The sequence below is a fragment of the Procambarus clarkii genome, chromosome 20, assembly GCF_040958095.1.
Source record: "Procambarus clarkii isolate CNS0578487 chromosome 20, FALCON_Pclarkii_2.0, whole genome shotgun sequence".
NCBI lineage: Eukaryota > Metazoa > Arthropoda > Malacostraca > Decapoda > Cambaridae > Procambarus > Procambarus clarkii.
In genome coordinates this window covers 21,250,028-21,259,105 of record NC_091169.1, presented here as the reverse complement: position 1 = coordinate 21,259,105, position 9,078 = coordinate 21,250,028, and the positions used below count along the sequence as shown (strand labels likewise).

Here is a 9,078-nt window from a genome sequence, read left to right as displayed (position 1 = left end):
CAACCGTCAAGCAACAGGTGAAAAGTATTGTGCTCACCAGGGATCGAACCTGGGACCTTCTGTGTTGCGTTAGACAGATGTGATAACCACCACACCATGAGCACGGGTGTGTGTGTGTGTTTGTGTGTGTGCATGTGTGTGTGTATATATGTGCGTGACTATAAATCAAGGTTACATCCAAGCATGACGTACGAGAAAAAGTTAACAGAAAAAACACGAGTGAAATAAAACAGAATTTCAGATCAAAACAAGAAACCCGTTGAATATCTCCCACACACAACACAAGCTTATCAACGTTAATAGTGACCAACCAGACCTGCAATAACACCGAATCGCTACAAATAACCCATTGTGCTCTTAAACAAGGCCCCCACGTGGACAGATCAACACGGCTGATTGCCAGCAGCGCCCCAAGTTGTACCTAGACAAAAACTGGTCTTGTGTGCTGCTGCTGGAGTCAGAGACTAGCATTATAGTCCTCCTGTGAGATCTCGAGATGCCTTCTCTGGAGGCTTCGTTACACACGCTACCCCAAGGTCGGTTTTGTTTTAAAGTTATCTTTTATACTCACTACAGTTAGAACTAATTATGTCCAGAGTGCTTCAATATGCAGATGAATAGACTTCAAGATATCTTAGTGTTTGTTGGACATATTATATTATATTATATATATATATATATATATATATATATATATATATATATATATATATATATATATATATATTAGTATATTTTGGTAGCAGTCTTTCCTGTAGACATATATTATTAAATATGACCGAAAAAGTAAGATTAATAATTCTAACACGAATTTTCTCAATCTTTCGTACATTTCTTTTCACTGCTGGTGGTAATTCAAAAATCAATTCTCCAAAATTCATTTTTATAGTCTCTAATTTAATTTTTAGTCTAGACTAGATATATATATATATATATATATATATATATATATATATATATATATATTTATATATATATATATATATATATATATATATGACAGTGTCAGACCACGGAGGAAAATTGAAACAGGAATTTTTGAATACATCTTCAGAAGGAGTACATTAATATACGAAAGTACTTAAGGAAATTCCTGTTTCAATTTTCCTCCGTGGTCTGACACTGTCACATTTTTAATCACGTGTTTATTTTCGTGATATACACACACACACATATATATATATATATATATATATATATATATATATATATATATATATATATATATATATATATATATATATATATATATATATATATATATATATATATATATATATGTATATATATATATATATATATATATAGAGAGAGAGAGAGAGAGAGAGAGAGAGAGAGAGAGAGAGAGAGAGAGAGAGAGAGAGAGAGAGAGAGAGAGAGAGAGAGAGAGAGAGAGAGAGAGAGAGAGAGAGAGAGAGAGAGAGAGAGAGAGGGGGGTGGTAGGAAAAGAGAAGAAAAGATTAAAGAGTTCAGTTAGAATCCACAAGGTATTCTCTGAATACTCTTTAATTTCTTCTTCGAGGATGTGGGTCCCTACAATTGCACCAGAGGTATTACCCCTATATATATATATATATATATATATATATATATATATATATATATATATATATATATATATATATATATAAGGCACAACTCTCCTAAACACGAGAGTGAAGTATACAACTTTAGAACACTTTCCCACCAGGAGACTCGAACCCTAGCCAGCACAGAAGCCTTCCAGCAACTGGCATAACAGGTACGCCTTAACCCTCTTCACCACCTGCTCAGACCCTTAAAAGAGATGGTAATTTCGGAGTATTTAAATACACCAAAGATCAACACCTCCCAAGAGCACTAGAGCAAGTGAGGGGTCATTTAGACGTTAATTTCATCAAGTCCCTGTTAATATGGGAAGACACAGTGTCTATGCTTAAGGCACAACTCTCCTAAACACGAGAGTGAAGTATACAACTTTAGAACACTTTCCCACCAGGAGACTCGAACCCTAGCCAGCACAGAAGCCTTCCAGCAACTGGCATAACAGGTACGCCTTAACCCTCTGTTATGCCAGTTGCTGGAAGGCTTCTGTGCTGGCTAGGGTTCGAGTCTCCTGGTGGGAAAGTGTTCTAAAGTTGTATACTTCACTCTCGTGTTTAGGAGAGTTGTGCCTTAAGCATAGACACTGTGTCTTCCCATATTAACAGGGACTTGATGAAATTAACGTCTAAATGACCCCTCACTTGCTCTAGTGCTCTTGGGAGGTGTTGATCTTTGGTGTATTTAAATACTCCGAAATTACCATCTCTTTTAAGGGTCTGAGCAGGTGGTGAAGAGGGTTAAGGCGTACCTGTTATGCCAGTTGCTGGAAGGCTTCTGTGCTGGCTAGGGTTCGAGTCTCCTGGTGGGAAAGTGTTCTAAAGTTGTATACTTCACTCTCGTGTTTAGGAGAGTTGTGCCTTAAGCATAGACACTGTGTCTTCCCATATTAACAGGGACTTGATGAAATTAACGTCTAAATGACCCCTCACTTGCTCTAGTGCTCTTGGGAGGTGTTGATCTTTGGTGTATTTAAATACTCCGAAATTACCATCTCTTTTAAGGGTCTGAGCAGGTGGTGAAGAGGGTTAAGGCGTACCTGTTATGCCAGTTGCTGGAAGGCTTCTGTGCTGGCTAGGGTTCGAGTCTCCTGGTGGGAAAGTGTTCTAAAGTTGTATACTTCACTCTCGTGTTTAGGAGAGTTGTGCCTTAAGCATAGACACTGTGTCTTCCCATATTAACAGGGACTTGATGAAATTAACGTCTAAATGACCCCTCACTTGCTCTAGTGCTCTTGGGAGGTGTTGATCTTTGGTGTATTTAAATACTCCGAAATTACCATCTCTTTTAAGGGTCTGAGCAGGTGGTGAAGAGGGTTAAGGCGTACCTGTTATGCCAGTTGCTGGAAGGCTTCTGTGCTGGCTAGGGTTCGAGTCTCCTGGTGGGAAAGTGTTCTAAAGTTGTATATATATATATATATATATATATATATATATATATATATATATGCGAACAAGCCTGAATGGTCCCCAGGACTATATGCGAATGAAAACTCACACCCCAGAAGTGACTCGAACCCATACTCCCAGAAGCAACGCAACTGGTAACTACAGGGCGCCTTAATCCGCTTGACCATCACGGCCGTCAAAAGGAAGTGATAGCCGAGGCTATTTGAGCCACTTCCCCGACGGCAACTCGGATGGTAATCTTGGGCATAGCATTTCACCAAATCACCTCATTCTTTGGGGCACACGTGAGGAACACAAATGCGAACAAGCCTGAATGGTCCCCAGGACTATATGCGAATGAAAACTCACACCCCAGAAGTGACTCGAACCCATACTCCCAGAAGCAACGCAACTGGTAACTACAGGGCGCCTTAATCCGCTTGACCATCACGGCCGTCAAAAGGAAGTGATAGCCGAGGCTATTTGAGCCACTTCCCCGACGGCAACTCGGATGGTAATCTTGGGCATAGCATTTCACCAAATCACCTCATTCTTTGGGGCACACGTGAGGAACACAAATGCGAACAAGCCTGAATGGTCCCCAGGACTATATGCGAATGAAAACTCACACCCCAGAAGTGACTCGAACCCATACTCCCAGAAGCAACGCAACTGGTAACTACAGGGCGCCTTAATCCGCTTGACCATCACGGCCGTCAAAAGGAAGTGATAGCCGAGGCTATTTGAGCCACTTCCCCGACGGCAACTCGGATGGTAATCTTGGGCATAGCATTTCACCAAATCACCTCATTCTTTGGGGCACACGTGAGGAACACAAATGCGAACAAGCCTGAATGGTCCCCAGGACTATATGCGAATGAAAACTCACACCCCAGAAGTGACTCGAACCCATACTCCCAGAAGCAACGCAACTGGTAACTACAGGGCGCCTTAATCCGCTTGACCATCACGGCCGTCAAAAGGAAGTGATAGCCGAGGCTATTTGAGCCACTTCCCCGACGGCAACTCGGATGGTAATCTTGGGCATAGCATTTCACCAAATCACCTCATTCTTTGGGGCACACGTGAGGAACACAAATGCGAACAAGCCTGAATGGTCCCCAGGACTATATGCGAATGAAAACTCACACCCCAGAAGTGACTCGAACCCATACTCCCAGAAGCAACGCAACTGGTAACTACAGGGCGCCTTAATCCGCTTGACCATCACGGCCGTCAAAAGGAAGTGATAGCCGAGGCTATTTGAGCCACTTCCCCGACGGCAACTCGGATGGTAATCTTGGGCATAGCATTTCACCAAATCACCTCATTCTTTGGGGCACACGTGAGGAACACAAATGCGAACAAGCCTGAATGGTCCCCAGGACTATATGCGAATGAAAACTCACACCCCAGAAGTGACTCGAACCCATACTCCCAGAAGCAACGCAACTGGTAGCTACAGGGCGCCTTAATCCGCTTGACCATCACGGCCGTCAAAAGGAAGTGATAGCCGAGGCTATTTGAGCCACTTCCCCGACGGCAACTCGGATGGTAATCTTGGGCATAGCATTTCACCAAATCACCTCATTCTTTGGGGCACACGTGAGGAACACAAATGCGAACAAGCCTGAATGGTCCCCAGGACTATATGCGAATGAAAACTCACACCCCAGAAGTGACTCGAACCCATACTCCCAGAAGCAACGCAACTGGTAACTACAGGGCGTCTTAGTGGAAGTGGCTCAAATAGCCTCGGCTATCACTTCCTTTTGACGGCCGTGATGGTCAAGCGGATTAAGGCGCCCTGTAGTTACCAGTTGCGTTGCTTCTGGGAGTATGGGTTCGAGTCACTTCTGGGGTGTGAGTTTTCATTCGCATATAGTCCTGGGGACCATTCAGGCTTGTTCGCATTTGTGTTCCTCACGTGTGCCCCAAAGAATGAGGTGATTTGGTGAAATGCTATGCCCAAGATTACCATCCGAGTTGCCGTCGGGGAAGTGGCTCAAATAGCCTCGGCTATCACTTCCTTTTGACGGCCGTGATGGTCAAGCGGATTAAGGCGCCCTGTAGTTACCAGTTGCGTTGCTTCTGGGAGTATGGGTTCGAGTCACTTCTGGGGTGTGAGTTTTCATTCGCATATAGTCCTGGGGACCATTCAGGCTTGTTCGCATTTGTGTTCCTCACGTGTGCCCCAAAGAATGAGGTGATTTGGTGAAATGCTATGCCCAAGATTACCATCCGAGTTGCCGTCGGGGAAGTGGCTCAAATAGCCTCGGCTATCACTTCCTTTTGACGGCCGTGATGGTCAAGCGGATTAAGGCGCCCTGTAGTTACCAGTTGCGTTGCTTCTGGGAGTATGGGTTCGAGTCACTTCTGGGGTGTGAGTTTTCATTCGCATATAGTCCTGGGGACCATTCAGGCTTGTTCGCATTTGTGTTCCTCACGTGTGCCCCAAAGAATGAGGTGATTTGGTGAAATGCTATGCCCAAGATTACCATCCGAGTTGCCGTCGGGGAAGTGGCTCAAATAGCCTCGGCTATCACTTCCTTTTGACGGCCGTGATGGTCAAGCGGATTAAGGCGCCCTGTAGTTACCAGTTGCGTTGCTTCTGGGAGTATGGGTTCGAGTCACTTCTGGGGTGTGAGTTTTCATTCGCATATAGTCCTGGGGACCATTCAGGCTTGTTCGCATTTGTGTTCCTCACGTGTGCCCCAAAGAATGAGGTGATTTGGTGAAATGCTATGCCCAAGATTACCATCCGAGTTGCCGTCGGGGAAGTGGCTCAAATAGCCTCGGCTATCACTTCCTTTTGACGGCCGTGATGGTCAAGCGGATTAAGGCGCCCTGTAGTTACCAGTTGCGTTGCTTCTGGGAGTATGGGTTCGAGTCACTTCTGGGGTGTGAGTTTTCATTCGCATATAGTCCTGGGGACCATTCAGGCTTGTTCGCATTTGTGTTCCTCACGTGTGCCCCAAAGAATGAGGTGATTTGGTGAAATGCTATGCCCAAGATTACCATCCGAGTTGCCGTCGGGGAAGTGGCTCAAATAGCCTCGGCTATCACTTCCTTTTGACGGCCGTGATGGTCAAGCGGATTAAGGCGCCCTGTAGTTACCAGTTGCGTTGCTTCTGGGAGTATGGGTTCGAGTCACTTCTGGGGTGTGAGTTTTCATTCATATATATATATATATATATATATATATATATATATATATATATATATATATATATATATATATATATATATATATATATATATATATATATATATATATATACTCCTCACCCCTGAAGGATTCGAACCCAGACAGCCAGGGCTCCATGGACAATACCTCTAGACCACACTGACTGTACAAAAAAGCATATTATGAGTGAATACATTCAGAGTGGTGTACTCTGAAATTCTCTGCAATCAAAAATATAATTATGCTTAAAGTTTCTTTTGTAGCAGTATTTATTCTCTTCTGAAGGTTTTAAGTGAAAGAGCTGAGGTACGAGACTTATGTTAATTCAATCCTGTATTTGGAAGGTGAGTTTTCCTGTATGTAATCATTTTTTTTTACTGTAATATTAGTTATAATTACTGTTATCAGCATTCATTATTTCTATTTATAAGTTTCATTATCAGTAATTTTGGCTTACACGTCATATCATATGGTGATTGCAAGTTTAAATTTAACATTTTTGGTAAATTGATCTGAATATTTGGGTGTCCAGTCTTAACCATTGCATTATATTTATTTAAATGTTATTGTAGGTGATATTAGTGTACTTGAAATTGATCGAATAACATTATATTTAATGTCGTCTGTCTGATAGTAAAGTGTAATAGCTCGCGATATATAGTCTGTTTACATTGGTAGTTTGGTCTCATATAAAAATATAACTTGAGAACAGGCCTACCACGACCAGATAGTTTATAAAGGATTTAATTAAGGCATTTTATTCTTTACAAGAATAAATAGTAAAAACTTGCACAATTTCAAACCTTTTGTATTGAATTCAACATGGTGTCGAAGGGAGAGTGAGTGAGGAGCGGTCCAGTAATACTGCCGCTGGACTAAAATTAAATTTTTAATGATAAGCAGAACAAATTCAATATTAAATATAAATAATAGCCAGAACAAACTCCGATTTTTAATGAGTTTCCAAGTTGACAGACACTTGCCATATTAACCTACTCTCTGGAACGTTGTCATCAGTATTCTCTCCCAAACTATAAAATACTGTAGCAATATTCTAAATTATAACATAGCTCTTTTTTCTGATTTTTAATACTTATTTGATTTATTTGTCATTTACAACAGCAGATCTAATCCGCTTCTGATATCTCTAATATTAAGTTATTTGGACTAAAGAAAATAATTCTTAATAATATGTCTTCCTAATCTCTCTCAGAAAAACTCAAAGCTATGATTTAGAGAATTATAACCTATCCACTTAAGACCTCGCCGCCTCTTAGATTACTATGGAAGCAAACTACGTATCTTCTGAACATCTTACGAGCTTCGGAGCGCTACGAGATTGCACTCAACTCAAGGTCATTAACCTCGTATAGTGCTTTCAGAGGTCGTAAACTCAAGTAGTAAACACAGACAAAACCACCATTATCGAGGCCAAGAGGTACAAGGCACTTACGTGTCCTCTTAAATGGACACGTATAAGTGCTCTGTGAATCCTGATATTAGTGTTCTCCTAGATTAGTGGTATTAAAGCTTAGTATTCAAGGCAAGTGTTGAAGAGAGCTCCACAGGAGGCTGGCACATCTATCAATGGGGCAGTGTACATCTATCAATGGGGCAGTGTACATCTATCAATGGGGCAGTGTACATCTGTCAATGGGGCAGTGTACATCTATCAATGGGGCAGTGTACCTCTATCAATGGGGCAGTGTACATCTATCAATGGAGCTGTGTACATCTATCAATGGGGCAGTGTACAGCTATCAATGGGGCAGTGTACATCTATCAATGGGGCAGTGTACATCTATCAATGGGGCAGTGTACATCTATCAATGGGGCAGTGACTTACACAGTCAGGCCCAAGATCTTCACTTGCGTTTGTGTCTGTGAGGAAGAAGACTTTTTGTTAACTATTTCTTTCCAAGTGAAACAGTAATTCATGAGAGTTACTATAGAAACCCTTAATGTGTATTATATACATTATAGAATGGAAATGTGTGTATTAATCATCTTATTAAAAACATTGTTTTTAATTGATCAATAAATAATGGATTCAAAGAGTACAAACCATTAATTATACTCAGATTGTATCCATTGAATATTTCTGTTGAAGCAGATTCAATAAATGGGAGAGAGATCTTCATCAGCAAATTGCAAAAAAAAAAACATTTTTAAACTTTCTGTTGCTAGACCTGCCTCTTGTACCTTCCTGGAAGTCTAGTAAACTATATCGATCCTATATTAGATCATGTAGACTGTAAACCGCGAAACACTTTAGAGTGTGGAGGCAGGAGGCCCCCAGAGTGAAGCAAAAAGAGCCTTAGCTTGTGTACTTTGAGTCCTGGTCGATACCTGAGCTCTGATACGAGCATAATCAAAAACAATCTCGGATCATCATACCAACTCACAATGGCTACTACACAGTGGCAAACATCACGTTAATTATTTAAAAAAATAATACTCCTTTTTGTTGCAATAATAACAGTTATAGGTCTATAATAGCAATTATAATGATAGCGGAAATAAATAGAACAAAATATACTCCAAAGTCTGACCTTAAGTTTGACGTAGGAGCAGTATAGGTGTAACCCCCTCACTACTTCCTTTCCCTTACTTCCAAAATACCTGCCTAAAAATAGCGAAATCCACCCGTAACGACCGCTTGTTGGGGGTTCGCGAGGGGGCAGGGCACTAGTCCTCGCTTCTTCTGTAATTATCGTCTCCATTTATGTCTCTCTTGTTGTGGAGTAATGTGTGTTATTAAGGTAATTATCGCGAGTTAACGCTAGACCAGTATGACTATATAACACTTGGGGATACGAGGACAAGCAGCTGGGATACGAGGACAAGCAGCTGGGATACGAGGACAAGCAGCTGGGATACGAGGACAAGCAGCTGGGATACGAGGACAAGCAGCTGGGATAC

General features: G+C 41.5%; 1 non-coding gene across 1 annotated transcript; it reads right to left on the bottom strand.

Moving 5' to 3' along the window:
* Positions 1-28: 28 nt before the first annotated feature.
* On the bottom strand, positions 29-104 carry TRNAV-AAC (transfer RNA valine (anticodon AAC)). Its single transcript is given in 2 exon segments — positions 29-64; positions 68-104. It is a non-coding gene; the product is annotated as a tRNA-Val (tRNA).
* Between the last annotated feature and the right edge of the window lie 8,974 nt (positions 105-9,078).